The sequence below is a fragment of the Polypterus senegalus genome, chromosome 15 (genome assembly GCF_016835505.1).
Source record: "Polypterus senegalus isolate Bchr_013 chromosome 15, ASM1683550v1, whole genome shotgun sequence".
NCBI classification, from domain to species: Eukaryota; Metazoa; Chordata; class Cladistia; order Polypteriformes; family Polypteridae; genus Polypterus; species Polypterus senegalus.
In genome coordinates this window covers 61,038,972-61,059,820 of record NC_053168.1, presented here as the reverse complement: position 1 = coordinate 61,059,820, position 20,849 = coordinate 61,038,972, and the positions used below count along the sequence as shown (strand labels likewise).

Genomic DNA, 20,849 nt, shown 5'->3' with positions numbered 1-20,849 from the left:
TTGTGGTAACAAAAAAAGAAAAGAGTTGCATTAATAATACAAGCTTTCATAAGTCGTTTTTGCAGATACATGTCTATAAATGCTGGCCTTTATGTGGTTTCCAAGCAGGAAGAGCTGGGGTTAAGAACGAAACCAGAAGTGACCTTTTGGAAATTTTGGCGCTTCTAGTTTGAAAGTGAAAAAGGAGATGTAAATAACAGCACTCTCTCTCAACACAGGGAGAGAGAGTGAAAGAGAGAGAGAGAACTGATACAGCGTATTGCTGCACCCACCACATGATGAATCAACTCAGGATCCCAGATTAAGACCCAACTGAAGCCATGCAACGGGTGACACCTCAGCGCCACACTAGTTCAGATGGATTGGAACAGTGTGAGGTTTTTTTATGGTATGTGGAGTGCCAATTCTGCCACCAACCCTCATGTTTTCCCTGCAGGTTGGAGGGCCTACATGCAGGGCTGGATGCAGATTAATGCCTTATCCAAGACAGAGCAATTGCAGGTTAAGGACCTTGCTCAATGGCCCAACAAAATAGAGTCAACCTTCCAATTACCAGTGTAAATCCCTACCTCAGAGCCACCACTCCTCCCTACTCAAAAAAAATATACACATATATTGTGCATATATTGTATATCTTATAATGTAAATTGTGATGCCATATTTATCCTTTGATTGCTAAGATGCTTGCAAAAACATTATGATGGTGAATTTAGATAGCTTGACATTGGCAACCAAACAGAATTTAGATAAATCTTTCACTGAACAAAAAAGAAGAAACTGGTTATGTTGTAAACACTGTAAAACATTTGAATACCAAGCATCCTGAGGCAGACTTGGCATGAAATTAAAAAGCAAGCAGCAGCAATCAATATATATCAACATTATAATTGCAAGTGATTTTGAATTAACATGTTACAAAACTGGTCTATTGACATGAAGGAATGATGACTTCTTGAGCCCTAGTGCAATTGAACAGCTCATTTTATTTAACTTCTGCCAATGTTTGTTTATTTTATTAAAGTTTTTTAGTTGTAAAGTTCAGGGTTAGTTTGTTTTACATTTGCTTTGTATATTAGAATATATTGTATATTACACAATCTTTAAAGTTAGGAGTGTTACGACTGTAAGAAAAACAACCTCAGACAGATATATGATGTCAGAAGTGAACTTCTTTTCCATCATGCTAGCAGTATGACATGAAGAGAATTTTCAGGATCCAGAACAATAGCAATGGGGAATCAAAACCCCATAAACCTAGTGGTGCCTGTAAAAAATGAAATCTTATCCAAAACATTACAAATACATTTCAATTATCATAATTACAAAAGAAAAATACAACCTAATACTCAGTTTGGATTCCTCAATGATGAAAACCCAAGCACCAAAAGCATAAATCTAAAACTCGAAAGCATGAGTCAACTGGTCCCTTAGCTACTGAATTCACAGCTTCCTCAATTCGATGTCACAGATCTTGAAGATTAGCGGGCATAGGTGGAACAAACACTCTTTCTTTAATGTACACCCATAGATAAAAATTGCTAGGGGTAAGGTCTGAAGACCTGGGAGGCCATATTTGATGAGCAAGATTTTGTTGTCCACCTCTTCCAATCCATCGTCCTGGAATGGTGTTGTTCAGGTAACACTGGACCTCCAAGTGGAAATGAGGTGGGGCACCATCTTGCTTGAAAATTAAGTCATTCGAATCTTCTTGAAGTTGGGGAAACAACCAGTTTTGTAGCATGTCCAGGTATGGAAATCAAGTCACAGTTTGCTCTGCAAAAAAGAAAAGTCCATAAACTTTGCTTGCAGAAATGGCACAAAACACATTTACCTTATGTGAGTCTCTTTCATATTCGACAACTATGCAAGGATTTTCATACCCCAAATTCTAAGATTGTGGCAATTAACCTTACCAGACAGATGGAAAGTTGATTCCTCCAAAAAAATTAGTCGGTCAGGAAAATTGTCCTCTTCCATATCTTCCAGAATTCCAGTGCAAGATTCAAACCTTTTTTCATGGTCGTCAGGATGCAATGCCTGCACTAATTGTAACTTGTAAGGCTTCAAATGCAGATGCTGTCTAAGACCACGCTATACCATTGTTTGAGGAATTCCAAGTTCAATGCTTGCACGTGATGTAGATTTCCTAGGGCTCCGTTCAAACACACCTTGGATACGTTTAACATTTTCTGTGTGAACAACCAGTGCTTTTACATTTGTATATGCAACCTTCTTCTACAAGTTTTTTATGCCACTCGTAAATTTGCTTATGACGAGATGGCTGTTTGTTGAACCATCAGCGGAATTCACATTGCACTTGAGCAATGGACTCACACTTCGCAAATTACAGCATGCAAAATAATTTCTCTTGTGGTGTTGTCACAATTTTTCTATAAACGAGAAACAGAGCTCAGTGGCATTCATTGCTACTTTTAGGTGGGCTTTTAAACTTTGAACTTTCCTCTATCCAGTTATGTGCGGAATGTGTTTTTGTTTTATACAGTTTGTTTGAAATAAATTTTTGAAATCTGCTCTTTCATTTCGAATAGCCCTGTATATTAGGTAAATTGGCTTCTTTGTGGGTGAGTGAGCATGGGTGTGTGCCCTTGTGTACCCTGTGCTGGCACATTGTCCAGGTTTGTTTCCTACTTTGTGCCTAGTGTTGCCAAAAATGGTATTACCCTCTGTACACATGATTTGCACCAGTGCATGCTCCCCAACTTGATTTGACTTGACTTGTTCCACTTGGAATTACCATCTGAAAGGGCAATCACTTGAATTTTCCTACTGGAAAGCCTGCAGTTATACAGAAACACGGCGACCCAAAGCATGTAAATATAAATGTAATTTGGAGTTCTAAAACACTCTTTAAAAAGTATGAACCCTTCATCATTGTAAAAAATGATCTGCACATATATACTGATTTAAAATTGGACTTACGTAACTGTGGTTCCACATGGCTGCACAACAGTTGTTTCTAGTTGCCTTCAGGCAAAATTAGTCGCGCCTGTCTATATGAAAGGTGTGTTCTAAAATCAGAGAAACAGAAATTATGATGCTTAGCAACACACTGTAAGGTAAGCCAAAAAACATTGCAAATCAAGGTTTTACTAAATAGCCAGGCAATATAAGTATTTATCCACATCAGCTCTACATTAGAAGATTGCAACTAAGGAGAATTAGAAGACAGCATTACTGCCACAAACAACATTTTACAAGTAAGGGTAATGCCTGTCTGTCCAATGTAAAGTTTTAGTTTATTTTCGTATTTAGTTGACCTTCTTACATTCCCAAATGCTCACCCCTAGATGACATCTTAGCAATGTCACTGTATACCAGTCAATTGTGTACCAGTGTCAAATTGATTACTGCTTCCCAGTAGCTTCAGCATTGTTGTCCTGGCTTGGTTACTTTGTGTTTTTTGAACATTCAACACGGGTCCACATTTTCTCTGGGTTCTCCAATTTCATCTGCAGTCCCAGTGATGTATATGAGGGTTGCTGTCACTGGTGGCACAGTCAAGCATTTAAGGCAGTAGTAGAAACCACCAACATGGCTATCAATGATACCAAAAGTCACCATCCAGGCAAGTCACTAGTTTCCTCTGTTATGAGAGTGGAAGAGCTGCGACCACAGGAGAGAACATCAGGAGGGCTACTCATAACTGCTTCAGGCTTGCAGCTAAAAGTCAACCTGCGAGATGACTAACGTTTCCAGACACCATAGCGACAACAGCACTGAGGTTGGACATGGTCGTTCTGTCAGAGGCTTCATGCCAGGATGTCATGGTGGAACTAACAGTATACTGGGCAAAGAGGATTGAAGAAGACAGTAAGAGGAAAATAAGTGTAAGTAGGAGAAGCTGATGTTTGGAACAGATGGAAAGCACAGTGTGACCCCGTCGAAGTCAAGTACTGAGGATTCATTGGCCACTCACTCTGCAAAACTAACACTCAGCTTGGCATTGTGTAGGTGTAGTAAGAAGCAGAGCCATCAAAGCAGCCATAGAGGCTGCAGGGAAATCCTACAGATGGCTCTAGATAAGAAGAAATGCCCCGTGGACCAACACTGCTGGGATGCAAGTCAGGGCTGATCAACCCCAGCTGGCTCACCAAGGAGAGATGCCTGATTCTAAAAGAACTGAAACACCGAAGACCCCAGGTAACACTAAAGATGCTGAATCCCAGACTATCACTAGATGCTTTTAAAACCATTTACATGAACTGGTCTTGACTGAGTGAGGCTATGCGCTGAGTTGCTCCCCCATGACTTCAGCAATAATAGTAATGGACACACTTGTTTAAAGAGCTTTACACCCTGTACAGGTTGTGTTGTATTATGAGAAGATCAATACATTTAATGGAACAACTTATTTTTTAACATTAGAATTTTACTTGTATGTGCATAAGTTGTTTCATTTTATGACACACATGTTTCCGTATATTTTGTATAGTGTTTGTATAAGCCTCCAGCCTTAATGAAAAACTAAAAGACTAAAAACAGTGAGTGAGCAGTAGCATAAAAATTAAAGATAAATTTCAGACTTCTCTTAAACAAATCTCCCTTAGCTTATATTTTTATGTACACATGGTATATTTAGACATGATGGCATTAATTCTTCTTATTTTTATAATAAATGAATTATAAACTAACTCAACCAGTTAAGAACACCGAGAGTGATTTAAATTAGTAAGCTCCAAATTGTGGGAAGGACTTCTTTGTATTCCCTGTTGCAGACATCTCTAAATCTCCATGTGAGTCCAGAAATAGAGTCCTAATTACACACTTTCTCGCATGCATCTCTATAGAAACCTTAAATAAATAAACAAAGATATATATCTCAGAATCATTCATTTGTACTCTTAAAAGGTAACCCATTCTGTATCTTTAAATATAAAACATTGAGGAGAAGACATTATATATATATATATATATATATATATATATATATATATATATATATATATATATATATATATATATATATATATAATAAAACAATTTATTAGAAGTACACAATGTTTTTTTTTCTCTCAAAGGACTGACCCCATGAAAACCTCTCAAGATGATGAACAAGAGTCAATGAGGTGTAAAGCCCAAACAAATTGTTTTATTTCTCTGTAGCCACGTACAGAAGAAGAATGACAGAGAAAGAAAACAATGCAAATAGAAATGAACAAAACAAACCCTGCTGCTGCTCAGAGCAGAACACACACAGATGCTGATCTCCATTTGCCGATTGGCTCACCTTCCCACAACAGATAATAGTTTTCCAGTTCCTCACTCTGCATTGTCCTACCTTGCTCCTCCCATTGCTGATTAATTGCTCCGCACTCTTCACACCTCACTAAAGTGACAAATGTGTGGGGGCGAATTTTTAAAGGCTCCCCTGAGGGTCAAATGACTCAAGGATTATGAGCTGCCAAAACAGCCTGGGATCACCATAAGGCACTGCCTCCTGGCAGGTTCAGCCATCATGACACCTATAATTAATTTTACTTTGTGGCCTTCTTTTGGCTCTTTTGCACCCTGCCTGCATGTTCCTGCTGTTCACCGTGTCTTGTAATTGGGCTTCTCAGTCTTTTTTTACTTGTGAAGTTATACTTTAACATTAGCTATTCCATCACTGATTGTTCACATTCAGAAAGAGAGAGGGAGGGAATGGACTTGATTTGCTCCTTTCCCAGATTAGTTCCTGTAGAATAACAGATTCTCGCTAATTCCCCAAATTGTGCTGAATAAATCCATAAAATAAAATTATGAACAGATAATCATATGGACTTAAACATTTTACATTTCTTCCACTTTCTTTATGTATATTGTATGCTTAAGCATTTCCCTTATACTGTACAGATTTTCTTTTGATTTGAAGGATGCATTTTGCCTTTTTTCTCAAACTCTCAATATTTATTATTAGAAAATGTCTGCTTAGGCAGTACAGATTTATGTGTTATCAGTTAACTGGTCTTTATACAACTAGTCTTGAACACTTACAGTATACGGTGGCAGTGATGTGTGCTTAACTCAAGGGCATATTATACATTCCAAACAAATGTTTAATCTGCCTTGAAGGTGTATGTGGGACCATTGGGGTGCCAGAGTTTTGGTGATGAAGCCTGTCATTCATTTATTTATTACTAGCAAAATACCTGCGCAGCAGCGGCCAAGTACATACTCAGTGTTGTCACAGCAAAGCACCAGTAGAAACTATTGAACTTCACTTTAGTGAAACAGAATGAATGCTGCTGTTTCCAAAGACAATTAAGGGTGGGATACAGGGATCCTTTTAAAAGGTTTGTTAAGGTGTGGCACTAGGATGAGGGTGCCGTTCTTCTCTTAGGTCAACAATTTCATGGCTGTCGATGACATAGTCAGATATCTCCTTTGGCTTAGACCTCTTTATTTCAGCAGAATGGTCACACACATGACATCAGTATCAAAGTTAGACTATTTTCCTTTTTGTGAGCCATAGTCACATAGAGCCAAGTTCACAGTTCAAAGGCCACTTTTCTGTATGTGTAGTATTTATGCTTGCAGGCTGTTGAAGCTGTCACCCACTAATACTCTCCAATCTGTCTGTTGTTGAGCCTTTGAGAAGTTTTGATTTTTCACAAGAAGAGATAAAAGAAAAATGGGAAGAGAGAATAGTTAAGGAAAATAAATGCAAAGTCAAAATGTAGATGCTTGAATTTTACTTCTGCCTTTGAGTCATCATTAAAGCAAAGGTACTCAGTGATTTAGAACATTTAGCAGGAGATGGGTTTTCTTTGATTAAAAAGGGTGAAATCAAACAAACTGCTGAAACTAGATAGTATTCCTCCTCTAGTGCTTAAGGAGATTATGGAATACAAATAAAATATAAACTACTGATGTGCATTTCTCACCAATCTCTGCACACTGGGGATATTTCTAAGGACTGAAAGTTAACAAATGTTATCTCTTTTTATAAAAAAAGGGATCAAATTGATCCAAGTAACTATAGGCCAGCAAGCTTAATATGGATCATGGGCAAATTAATCAAAACAATTATAAAGAAAACAATCAAGCACCACATGTCCAAAACAGATGTATTAGTCAATTGTCAGCATGGTTTTACAAGGGAAAGATTTCACTAATATTCTGAAATTTTATAGAAAACAACAAATTTTTGGTAAGGTACCACATAAGCGGCAAGCGATTAAACTAAAAGAAGTGGAAATTCAAGGTACAGTGTGTAGAGTGGCACAAAATTGGTTTAAACACTGGAAGCAAAGGGTTCTGATGAGATGAATACTTTTAGATTAGGTGATGTTAGAAAGAATACTCCACCCAAAAATTATTTTTTAGTAATTTTTAATTTTTTTTTTTTACTTGCTCTATGCAGTTTGTGGTGACGGCAAAGAAAAAAATTTATCTCATGCTTCCCTGCCAAGCAAAGTTTCTGATAAAATGGGACCCAATGATGATCAGCCCTGAACAACAGCAAACAACAATACGAAAAAATTTCAAGTTACTTGTGTCGCATGATACACACATCAAGTCATCCATGTATATGTTCTCTAAATGCAATACACATGTATTTTTGGCTGAACATTTGAGTAATAAATGAGGAGGAGAAGCAGGTTTCTTTTATCAAAAACACAACTACATGTGAAGTAGCTTCCTATTTGCAGACTACCGTATATACTCACGTATATGTCAGGTCTTGAAACCCGAGAAATCAATCATAATATCAGACCAGGACTTATACGCCCGTTCAAAAATGCGACATTTACTTTTTTTTTTACATCTTCTTGATTCCTCCAATCTCACACCAGTTTCTCAGACACATTGAATTTTGTTGCAGTAACGCAGTTACCAATTTCTTTCGCCACTTCAACGACTTTTATTTTAAGGCCAGCTTCATATTTTCTTCTGATCGAACGCTCCATCATAGATAAGTGATGCTCTTAAGGGAGAACTTAAATGCGAGTATATATGGTATTTTTGTTTTCGAGAGTTACTTATTTAACAATAATGTAGAAAAAGATACATGTGTTTTGCACATTGTGAGCATATGACTGGATGATTTGACGTGTGGATTATGCAACATCAGTAATGAGATTTGTTTTAATGGATGTTTTTGATATTGTATGCTGTTCTCTTAGAAACCTTGTTATGTCCATTCTCCACAAAAACATATGATTAAAAATGATTTCCTAAGCTTCAATACACACTACATAGGAGTCAGGAACATATAAAAACACAATTTTTTGAAGGAGTATTCCTTAAGGTTTGAAGATACTACCCAACTAGGTGGAATGGCAGATAATGTAGAATCAGCCAGATCATTAGAAAAGAACATGATCAGAATACAGGCTTGGGCAGATGTGTGGTAAATGAAATGTAATGTAAATAAATGGAAAGTATTACCCATATGAAGTAAAAATATTACATTTAAATGCACAATGAGATGTTTGAAATGTGAAAGTACACCTTATGAGAAGGATCCAAGAATTGTATTTGACTGTTCACCATCTTCATCCAGATAGTGTTCAGAAGAAATTAAGAAGGCTAATAGGATATTGGGTTATACAGCACAGCATGTGGAGTACAAGTGAAAGGAGGTTATACTTGGTTTATGTAAGTAATATAAAGTTATATAAAGCCTGGTGTGTGGTTTTGGTCTCCATATTACAAAAAAGACTAGAGCTAGAGAAAGTACAGGGAAGAGTGACCAGTCTAATGCCAATACTGCAAGGTATGAGCTATGAGAAAAGATAGAAGGAGTTGAACTTTTTTTTAAATTTAAGCAAATGGAGACTGAGGGGTCACATAATTGAATTGTTACATATAATGAATGTAATTAGTACAATGGACTGAGTCAATTACTTTAAAATAAATTTTTTAACAAGAACACAATGGCATAGATAGAAATTGACAAAGGGTAGATTTTGAATGTTTATTTGAAAGTTTTTCATCACACAGAGAAATATAGACTCATGGAATAAGTTACCCTGTAGTTTGATATGCTGTAGTACTTTGGAGGCCTTCAAAACTTGACGTGAGGTTATTTTGGAGAAATTAACCCAATGCTAACTGGGATAGGCTCCAGCTGTCCCACAACCCTGCTTTGGATTAGGTGACGTTAAGGAAATGGACAGATGGATTTGTAGGATTGGTGACCTTGTTTGGCTAAAGGGCCTTGTTCTCAAAGTCTTCCAGTGTTCTGATGTTCTTTCATTTCCAAGTTAGCCAGTGTTTAGCTATCTGTTACACATGCAGATGATGGAACGATTATGCTGTGAATTACTTTTACGAATGTCAAATTTTAGTTGAGTGTTATATATTTTCTGGCTATTGATAAGATATTCCATGAAGTGTTTCATGAGTGTGTACTTGTAATATTCAATTTAATTTTTAATCATTAACACTGTTGTTGATGCATCTTGATATATTCAAGACATGTTTACTTTCAAGGTTTCGTTCAGGCTGAGTTGGTGGCTGTGTACTCTTCTGCTGTGCACAGACCAAACAATGTGGCCTTAATAAATCAGGTTTGTGTCATCTTGTGATGTGATTTGGGTGGCACAATTAAGACATATAATTTTGTATGGTTTACAAGTTTGAGTTAATCATTGTTTTAGCTTATCTAAAACTCACTATTTTCAGCTATGGTCCTCATGAATCTAATGTGCATTTCTGATCACTATTTTAAGCTCTACAGCTGGAAGCAAGTTTTTACATGTCCTTACCATCTGGTTTACTTTTCTGAATAGTTGTTCTGGGTCTAACATTAATTACTGAAGAAATACAACTGTTTGTCACATTCTTTTTCGAATGAAGACAGGGCTGTTCAGAGAACTTAAAAAAAGACGAGCAAATGTAAGTTGTATTTCTGAGTGGCAAGACACATATATTAAAGAAAAGCACTGGCTATTTCTCAGAAAACTCTGTATCAGCAGTGAAATATTGTTATCTAATGTTAATTTATTTTAATTTATATTTTATGGGCTGAAAACAGCTTTTTGATGTTTTGCTACATTTTTAAGATAGCAAAAGTCACTGAAGACTTTTATTGAATGCTAATAGTTTACATGAACAAAATATATAGCCAAACATTTTCTAAACCTGCAGAAAATATCCCTGGATTATGCCGCAGCCCATCACAGGGTGAACACAAATACAACTTGGACTAATTTAGCATTGTCAATGCACTTACCCTGCACGTCTTTAGAACTCTGTCTCTGCCTCATCTTTCCATAGCACGTTGTTTCAGAAGACCTGGAATTTGTTTAGATTGAAACGTGAAAAGATGTATGTATAAAACCTGGCGTAAGCACATTTCTACACAATTTACTTTTATAAATCACAGTCCTCTTGTAAATGGGCACAGGTGAATATGCCTTGACCTGAGCCAGTTGTCACACTGAAACAACCATAATTGGACCATGCTATGAACCTTGTACATATGCAATCACAATGCTGAAGACTTTCATTGACTCGTAGAGGAGCCTATCACCTGACGCATCCAGATACCACCAGTTGCATTTGTGGAGTTCTATGGTGCACTCCTTATTGCACTGAAACGCCTCTCTCCTGTACGCTCTGTAGTCAAGGAAGGGCATAAAGTGCAGCCATCTGAGCAAGTAGCTACTATTACCTGGCACAAGTAATGACATGATTGCTGTTACAATGAATAGCATAGGTCATATAACTGCTGAAAGTTCATCCAATTACCGTACCATCAAGCCCGCCATCACATACAGCACCATTAACAAGTCGTCTGACCCATGGTACTCTACAAAATAAATGAATCATAGGTTGACCCAGGTCACTGAAGCACAACATTTGTCAGTTTCATCTTGGCATCAAAGATGACTTGTGTGTTAATAGAATGTCACTGCTTACGGTTAATAAAAGTAGTGTTGTTCTTACTAGATGCCTTTATTGCAGTATAAGTGCTTTCAATTGCCCAATTATGTTAGGAAAACTGAACACTGTAACAAATTTCCTTTTTATGTTGACATGTTGAACCAAACCATGCAGAAACTGAATTTAGCATCTCATCAATCAATGGTTTCTATCACAGTGGGCTTGATGAAACTGAAGCTTGACTGAGTATTCCTGACATGTCGGCCAGTTCTTTCTGGTGGGTACTTATTGCCAGAAAGCCAACCCTTGATAAAACCTAGATGTGTACCCCAGTTTTGGACAGTCTGTCTCTCTAATGTCAGTATCAGCTCACCACATAGTTCCAAGAGGATGTCTTTTAAAAGGATTAATTGATTCAGATTCCAGTCGTCATCATGGGAAAAAAATCTGAGCAGTCTCTAACAACTTGTTCTCGTCTTATTTGACAATTTGCATTGTCTTCACACAGTGCTAAACAAGCCATGCTGTGTGAAACAATTTGGGCAATAAACAGGCTATAAGGCATGGTATTTTTAGTTTTCTGTATGTAGGGAGTGAATCACAGTTAAAAACAGTAAGCTTATATAAACTGATAAAGTTCTTCAGTGTAAATATGCAGCATTGGTGCTCATAAAAGGAAACTAATAAATAGTCTATATATCTTGTTCATTACTTTTGAGATTTAATATGTTTTGTCATGTCAATACAGATTATAAAAACAGCTTGGTGATACGAATTATTATATGTGTGAGTTGTCATTTAACTTTTATGCATTTTCCTACTTAATCAAGAATGTCATCATTTCCCACTTTATCCAATATGTTGAGTACTAAAAGGTGATAGTTGGCATAAATATACAGAAACTTTCCTTCAAGTTTTCTTCTGTAAATCCTGACTTTTGGTAGGAAAGCTGTGTATGCATATTTCAAGCCTGTTTTTGTCCGTATACACATGTTATAACTCTGACCCCATGTCTTTGTCTGAGTGTTCATAGGCAAAATTTAGTCTTTCCTCAGTGTTACTTCTAGAAAACAAATGTTTCCTCGAGGCAACCCTCCCAAGTGGATCTGATTTGAACAGCCTCTTGACATCAACAGTAGGAAGAGCTATCTGAAGGTCCCATGCTGAAAGTCTGGGGTTCTTGGAGACTTCTATCAACATCTTGGCCTAAACACATTGGCATTTGTTTGAAGACTTCTGCACTTGTAGATGCTCACTTGGAGAATGGAATGGTTGATTTCCAGTTGTTTTAAGATTTTTTTTTATTCCTTCCTAGACTAATTGACATCTATAGCGTTCATTCTGAAGGACTCAGAGAGCTTCTGCAATCTAGGCATGGTGATAACTCCCACTTCAATAACAAAGAGCAAACCAAACAAAATCTCTGAGATCCTCCAACAACCTCTCTAAATGATGTTCCAATAATTTACACCTAATTTGGTACATCTGATTCTAATTTTAGGTATTTGAGGTAATGATAAATGTAGGGGTGAACTTACTTTTTCAACATATGAAATATGCATTTATGTTTATTTCAGTTATACAATGGATTACATAATGTAAATGTGGAATGATGAATGTTATATCACCTTCGTCTACAGGTACTGCTTCAATTAATCTGGATTTGTCCACATATGTACTTTCATTTTCACATGACTATAAAATAACCTATTAATCCAGGTATATCCGGGAGGCTGCAGCCTGTAATTGCAACATTAAACACAAGGCAAGAAAAAACCCTGAACAGTGTCTATCATAGGAGCAAATCTCACACACAGGCACACTGATGTTGACGTGGGGCCAATTTAGAATTATAAATTAACAGAATGTATATGCCTTAGGGGATGTAAGAGGAAAACCAAAGTAACCAGGAAAAAAAAACACAGGAATATGTAAAAACTGCACATAAACAGGAGAAACAAACCTAAAAATATATTTTTGGAAATTTGTTAATGGTGGGTATTATTAGATGATGATTTTCTAAATAAACATAATGTAAGAACTCATGAAACACAGTTTATGTATGGTTAAAAAGATTAATTTTCCTATAAAAACTACATTACAAAAATAAAAATTTACTTGGTGTGAATATTTAACTTCAGCATAATGTCCAATGTTTCTTTACAGATTATCATCCAACCTCCTTTCAGACAAATCAGTTGAAAAAATCTGGTAGTGTGTGAGATGAAGACCTATTAAAATACATTAATAATTTTTTGCCCGTTTATTTATTAAAAGTGTCAGCAGTAACTCTGCCACCTGTTGTATGTTGGAGCTCGCACATTATGCCCTAAACACCAAATCAAGACAGTTAACTCACTTTGCAAAACAAAACACCAACTTTGGTCAAAAGAAGGCAAGCTACAACCCGTTGTCAGACTGCTAGTGTGAAAGCACAGACAGTCTGGGAAGCCGGCAGAACGACGCTGCTTGCAATTGAGAATGTAGATAATTACTGTCTCCGTTTTAGCTTTTCTGTTCATTTGAGAGCAGCTCAGAGACTCAGTGGTTAGCACTTCTGCTTCACACCTCCAGTGTCCTGAGTTCAAATCCTGGCTCCTGTTATGGTCTGCTTGGAGCTTGTATCTTCTTAGGTTTTACTTTGGGGAAGTCCATTTCCTGCCAGACTCAGAATATTTGTTGTTTAGGTTGATTGATTAACACTCAAATCTGCCCTTGTAAATATGTCTTTTGATGGACTGTCTCCCTCTTTTGTTATGATGAGCCATTTAGCCAGGACATTTGGATACACTCTACTCTTTATGAAGATCTTTAATGACCACAGAGAGTCAAGACCTTGATTTTACATCTCATCCAAAGGACGGTGCCATTTTCACAGCACAGTGTCCCCATCACTGCCCTGAGAGATTGGGATGTACATTCAGACCTTGTCAACACCTCTTCTAGCAGCAACCCAAGATTTTCCTGGTTGGTCTTCCATGCTAGCTTCAAGTGGATGACCAGTTCTGAAGTGCATGTGGTATGTCTTTATTTTATCACATACACTTCTACATGTCTGTCATTCCTTCAGTGGCCTTCTCAGAAAATCCTCACTTCAAGTCTGCAAGTTCCCAACTTGCTACCCACAGGCTGTAGCCTACACAGTCTTATCAATGGGGAGCTTTATTTTAAAGTTCAAAAGCATAAAGAAAGGTTCCAAATTTTGTTAAAAATATATTGTAATTAAGAAAATTCATGAAAAACTTGCTTACGGAAGTAAGTATGAATTGAAGTTTGCTCCAAGGAGAAATGGGTGTTGAACTCCACAGCTAGGCAGCAGGTCAGAATCTTACATGCTTTGCCCAACAGAGGCTCACTAGTCTTGAGCCAGGCTCCTAAGGGTACTTACTAGCTTCAGCAAAAGCAGGCCCCAACAATGGAGAGCTGGAAAAAAACTATTAAAATATCAAAATCAGGCCAAACACCCTGCAAGGATAATGATGACTTTAAATCATGGACTCGAAAAAAGAAGGCAAGAAAAGAATCTTAATAAAATGCTTTTTTTTTTCAGAAATAAAAAAAATACTAAAGAAATACTCAAAAAAGTATCCTGGCTCACAAAAGAGCAGCCTAAAAGACCATCCAAAGCAAACAAAATCCCAATACATAGTCCAGTAATTAAATCCAAGAAAATCTCCAAAAGCAATAAATCCAGACAGAAAAAGCAATTCTCATAATGCTCCAACAATGCAATTAATGATTCACATTTCTGAGCTTTCTCAGTCAGTTTAAAAAGCCTGAGGGAGAACTGAGAAGGGGTGACGTCAGGGTGATCCAGCTTCTTAAGACTCCATCCACAAAAAACAATAAAACAGCTAAACATATGTCAATAGATAACATAAACAAAAAGCAATACTTACTTAAACTCCTGCAACACTTACTCAAACTTAATGCACCACTGCAGGGTTTCGCTTCTGACTGGGAATATAAAGCCAGAAGGAGGACCCAGCAACAGTTGTGTCAGGTTGGCTCCACCTCATAGGGCTTCAGTCACAATGCACATGGAATGAATGCAACTCTAATGGGACAGTACATAATATATAAATAATAAACACAACTAACAGAATATAACAAAAATAACCATAAAACAGAAAACAAATACATGCCAGGATAACAAGCAAGTACAGTTTTAGGTTTTTGTGGTGCTTGGCGCTTTGCCGAGTTGAACTATAGGTCTTCTGTTTATCCCATTTCTGACATCAGTGTAGCACTGCACATTGCTCACTAGCGGCAGCCCGATGCATTATTGTTCATTTCACTTTCGAATGATAGGTCATACTGCTGCTAATTGAGCAAAAAAGAGTCAGAGAACGTTAACCTGACTGTAGTGCCAGCAAAGGATCCAAATGTTTTGAAACCAGGGTCGTAGCTGTTTTAGGACAAGCTTCTCTAAGGTCTTCATGATGTTGTTTTTAGTAATGTAGCACAAATATTGTTCACATACAATATTTTGTTGCATGTATAATTGATTTGCTAGCAATTAAAGTGTGTAGTTGCTGTTATATTATGCAAGTAGGAATTTTAACTAATTAAATAAACTGGAATGCTAATCACAGTTAAATCAATAAAAATGCATTTTTACCATTTAATTTTGCTCCAGTATAAATACTTACTTATTTTTGGTTAGAAACACATAGTATGGCTGCTTTCAGATGAACAATCCTAATATAATGCTTGCACATTTGAGAGCTTCAAACAAAATAAAACATATTTTATTTTTTAAGAACTAAAATACACATAATCTGGTTATTTTTAAATCTGATTTAGTGCCCTATTTGTGAGCTTTATGTGACCTGACAAACTTGAGCGCCACATTTAACACATGTGAGAAAACACAGGACCAGGCCTGTTGACTTCATTCCTTAATTTGACGGAGTTCACCATTACCACCTGAAGCCAAATCTGAAAAGACACTGTGTTCCCTTGGTTTAGTACAGTGCTACTCTCATGGCAGGTTTCATGGTTATATTTTGTAACTGGATTTTGTGCCTGTAAACATCAAATCTAGTTCTCTTTCTTCAAAAATTTTAACTGCAGTTGATTTTTATTAGACAACAGGCACTCATTTACAGGTAGCCATCACAGTGTATTTTTTCCCAAGCACTCACATTTAAAACTTCCAGATTTTTTTTGTCATTCTAATTTCCCCACTTATGACATTCTATGTGTGTCTCAAGTGAGTTTGGGGACAGTCGTGTAATACATCTGGCCTTATTGAGTAATTTATTCCGTGTCCTTGTCTAAAAAGTCATGACGACATTAAGCTCTGGTAAAAGCTGTAATTAAGTCTCTATCAACATTTCTTGTTACGCTGATCCATGAGTATATGCGAGCAGCGAGCGAGGGAGGAACTTCCTAATCAATGTTGACATTAAGAAGCAAAGAAAAGATTTCTTGTAGTAAATAACAGTCGAGATTCAGTTCTTACACTATCATGAGAACTTCCTTGACATTTACTGTACGTCACCTTCCCTCCATAATTACTGTGTTCATTCAAACCACACCTAAAGTGTAAACAGACTGAATCAGTTAAAAACACATTTACAGAAGAGAAGCTAAGGTCAATCATGCACTCTTTCAAGTTAACACTGCAAAACCTGTTAAGCACACCATTTACTTCTGACAGATAGCATGAGCGGTGAATTAAGTGTGTCGGAATCTTTTTCTTTAAGTTGTCATTCAAGTTGTGCCAATTAAGATGATTGCCAGGCCAATGTTAGTTTGCACTCTGTGACAAACAGAAGCGCTGGTCCAATTTGCATGTAAACTAGCATTTGGAGCACATGACACATAAGAATGAAAAAAACTTCAAAAGTAGATAAAGGGATTTTTTAAATTAATTTACACCTGAGGCTTGCTTGTACTGAGTAAAACCAAAATGGTAATCCTATATAGTCATATAATTTCCAAAAGGTGTGTTTTGGCACTTCAAAACGAAAAAAAAACTGTTCTACCACAATTGTACTGGTCCATGTCTAGTTGCAGACTATAAATGTGCATCCTAAGATGTCCCACTGATGCTCGAGCAGAGAGCTGGCCTGGGAAAGGTGCTAACATCTTGTAGGTATTCTTGTAGGGGACAGTCCCATGTTGTCTTGGTGGAATATGACACCAGATAAAGATACAGTACATTGCAAGATCATATACTGGATGGCAGGACCTCTTCAAAATGTTTTTGTAGACAGCCGGATTAAGGTGGGTGCTATTGATGCTGCAGCATTAGGCCCATTCCTGAAATAGGCCCAGATGAAAACAGATGAGAATTTTCCAGAAGCTGAATAGTTGTTCCTTTGCTATATTAACCTCAAAATAATTCTTAGAATGAAATTTAGAGTCCGACTTTTGGACAACTAGACACAGCATTACTTATTATATAGTTATAACGTCATTGTGTTTATTGTTAACTGAAGATTTCAAGTTACAGTGATCCCTCGCTATATCACGCTTCGACTTTTGCGGCTTCACTACATCACGGATTTTAAATGTAAGCATATCTAAATATATATCATGGATTTTTCGCTGGTTCGCGGATTTCTGCGGACAATGGGTCCTTCATTTATGGTTCATGCTTTATCAGTTGGTTTGCCCAGTTGATTTCTTTCATACAAGGGACACTATTGGCGGATGGCTGAGAAGCTAACCAATCAGAGCATGTATTACGTATTAAATAAAACTCCTCAATGATATACGATATGCTTCCGCTGTTCGATACTTGAAAGCCCGAACAGCACATATTGATTTTTGATTGTTTGCTTTTCTCTCTCTGTCTCTCTCTCTCTCTCTGACATTCTCTGCTCCTGACACGCACTCCTTTGAAGAGGAAGATATGTTTGCATTCTTTTAATTGTGAGACGAAACTGTCATCTCTGTCTTGTCATGGAGCACAGTTTTAACTTTTGACTAAAGGGTGTTATTTCATGTCTAGAGGGCTCTAATAATGTTAAAAAATGTATTTAGAAGGTCGTAAACAGGTTTTCTATGCTCTAACTGTGAAAATTTTCAATTTATAAATAAAGAATCCTACTTCACGGAAATTCATTTATCGCAGTAGAGTCTGGAACAGATTAACTGCGATAAACGAGGATTTACTGTAATACTATCAATTTTACATTAAACAGTTTATTTAGTAATTTAGCTGCGTTTTTTGCAATATCTTCTTGCCACTTTATTATTGTTCGGTAAGTGCCAAATAGTAAATTTTTCACCTTGAAAGTTAGTTGTACAGTAAAAATTGATGGCTATTTAAATGGTTATGTGTAAAGGTAAAACTAAAAGCCATCTCGCAGGCCCGGCATGGATGTTTAGAATTTTTAAAATCCTCGACAGGATTCTGGTCTATTATGAAATTTAAATCGTGGACGAATTTTTACCCTCAAGAGCCTGAACTTATTCACTTTGATCCAATGTCTCTGCAAATTCATTTTTTTCTTACTCTGTTTTGTAAGAGAATTACGAAATTTTGTGCATTTCATTGTTAGATTTTCTGCATTAAGTGCACTTTTCAGACAATTGCTATTGAATGTTGATGTTACATAGCTTGATGTTAATCTTGAGTTGTTACAATACTACGTTGTTATTATTATTCAAGTTCAATAAAGGCTGGCTGGTTGCATCGCAAGCAATTAAGGCTCCTTGGTCAGTCTGAGTGCACATGTACGGTGAGTGTTGAATGCACATGCACCAATGCCGAGAAAAAATCGGCCTTTTTTGCACTGTAGCATTAGTCCTAATTTCATCTTAATCCGGCCCTGATTGTAGAGTCAAACTACTCGTAACACATAGCAGCCTAGCAAGCTGTTGTATAATTTCCCATTTTAATGAGTGTGTTGTTGGCTGCAGTATTGCCATTTGTGGCAGGAGGCTGGGGGCCAGACCCAGCTGGGACGCCTGGAAGCACCAGGAGCAACCACGCTGGATAGTGAGGGGACCATGGGGAAGGAGCAGGGAGGCTCAAACCCATTTGGGCCCGTGCCTACTACCAGGGGGCACCCCAAGCTTCATAAAACCCAGGAGATCTGCACTTCTGCCACACCTGGTAAGGTGGAGGAAGGACCTTCCAGGGACGCCCGGAGTGCTTCCGGGTGCTCATGCGGCACTTCCGCCACACCACAAAGTGCCGCCGGAAGAACGTTAGCAAGCACCTGGAGCATGTCCAGGTGACTATAAAAGGGGCCACCTTCCTACAGTCTAGGAGTGAGAGTCGGGTGCTGGAGTAGAATGAAGCTTCAGTGATGGAGAGAAGAAAGGCGGCCCACGGACATTTAAAGGCCCGTGTTTGAGGGTGTTTGGTGCTGGAGCACTGTGTAGGGTGCAGAACTGTTTGGACACTGTAAATAGTATAATAAACATGTGTGGCATTCAACATCCGGTGTCTGTCTGTCTGTGCTCAGGCTGTCTATCACACATTAAAATAATTTAGTGGCAGTAAGTCCTAAGGGTGAAGTTACACACAGCTTAGAAAGTAATTTTACACTGGTGCTTACTAGTCCAGGCTCCTCAGCCCCATTATTGGTTGAAATGCAGTTGCTGATTGTAAGATATGAATAGCAAGCTGTATGATTAAGGTCCAACTTTTCTGAGTTATTGCCATGGTCACGGTCATTATCTCATAATCTATTGAGGTCGGCAGATGTTCAGTTTTATCTCCTTCATAGATGACCTTCTACTGCTCTTTGTCTGTGTGAGTTTGCACGTTCTTCTTCAGGTTTCCACCAGGTACTGTGGTATATTCTTAGATCTCAAAGATACAGTATATTGGTTAGGCTAACTGGTGATTAAATCTTGGCTGAATGGATGTCTGTGTGGACTGATGTCATGTCCAGAACTGGTTTCCCAGCTGCCAGTTCAGCCCAATGATCCTGAAATTATTTGGTTCGGAAATGTTTTATTTAATATATCCAGCCATATTGCTCTATTTTCATGATAATTAACACACTCATGTTTAGCCCAAAATGTATAAAATCAAGACATATTAAAAATGTCACCACAACTGTGAAAATTTCATTACCAGTAAACAGAATAATAACTAACATAAGAAAAACCCTTAGTACACTTGGTCCTTTATATTTTTTATCACAGCCTGAAAAATTCAATGTCTGTTAATAAATATTTTGTAACTTGCTTTCATGTTACTATGTGCTTTACAAAAAACAATAAATATAGCATATCAGTGAGCCTTCAGGCTTAGATTTCCTTAACATAATTGATAAAACTGTAGCAGTGAATATTTGAATCTTGTCATATCTCCTGCATGATTGTGTATTTTGCTTTATAATCTGCCCTTAGAAAGTGAAAATATTAATCTTGTGTCATATACAGTATGTGTAAAGACAGAGAATGATATGACCTGGGAAAACTGATAAAAGGTGCCTGATACTGTCAGGAAGACAAACAGACATCTTGTTGGTTTTTTCATGATTGACGCCTTTGAAAACTTTGTGTTTATATAGAAATATGGGCCTTTTACAAACCGTGCTATCATTACTAAAATAACGTGCTTGTTCTAAACTAAACAAGCCTCATAGTTAGAGATCACAGGAGGTTTTAAAAAATGAAGCTGGGTAAATATTACATTAGATGATAGTAGTGCATGGAAAATTTGCAAGATTCAGTTTCAGTCTGTCACCAAGCAGTTGCCAGTGTTTCCTTGTTACTTCCGAGATGAAGACTGACATGAACCAGAATTAATTTTGACAGTTTGTGGTTTTGTTGCCTTTCTGCAGTTTTACATCGTGTCTCAGTGGAGTTAACATATTCTACTCAGGGGATAACAACAACAACAACATTTCATACAAAGGATGTAGCTGAAAGTACTTTACATGTCAAAGAAGTAGTTACATGCAAAAGAAAAACAAATAAATACACATAAGAAAGATATATAATTAAGAGAAACAGAGTCCTTAAAATATATACAGTACATATATATTTTTAAAGTGACAGTCCAATGATAAGGTCAGATGGCCAAGGTAGAAGGAAAT

The 20,849-nt window shown here is 37.2% G+C and overlaps 1 long non-coding RNA gene across 1 annotated transcript; it reads right to left on the bottom strand.

Annotated features, from left to right (window-relative positions):
• Positions 1-985: 985 nt before the first annotated feature.
• LOC120515867 lies at positions 986-14,773 on the bottom strand. The gene is made up of 4 exons (XR_005630718.1): positions 14,733-14,773; positions 10,181-10,242; positions 2,941-3,029; positions 986-1,773 (listed from the first exon to the last, which is right to left on the bottom strand). It is a non-coding gene; the product is annotated as an uncharacterized LOC120515867 (long non-coding RNA).
• Between the last annotated feature and the right edge of the window lie 6,076 nt (positions 14,774-20,849).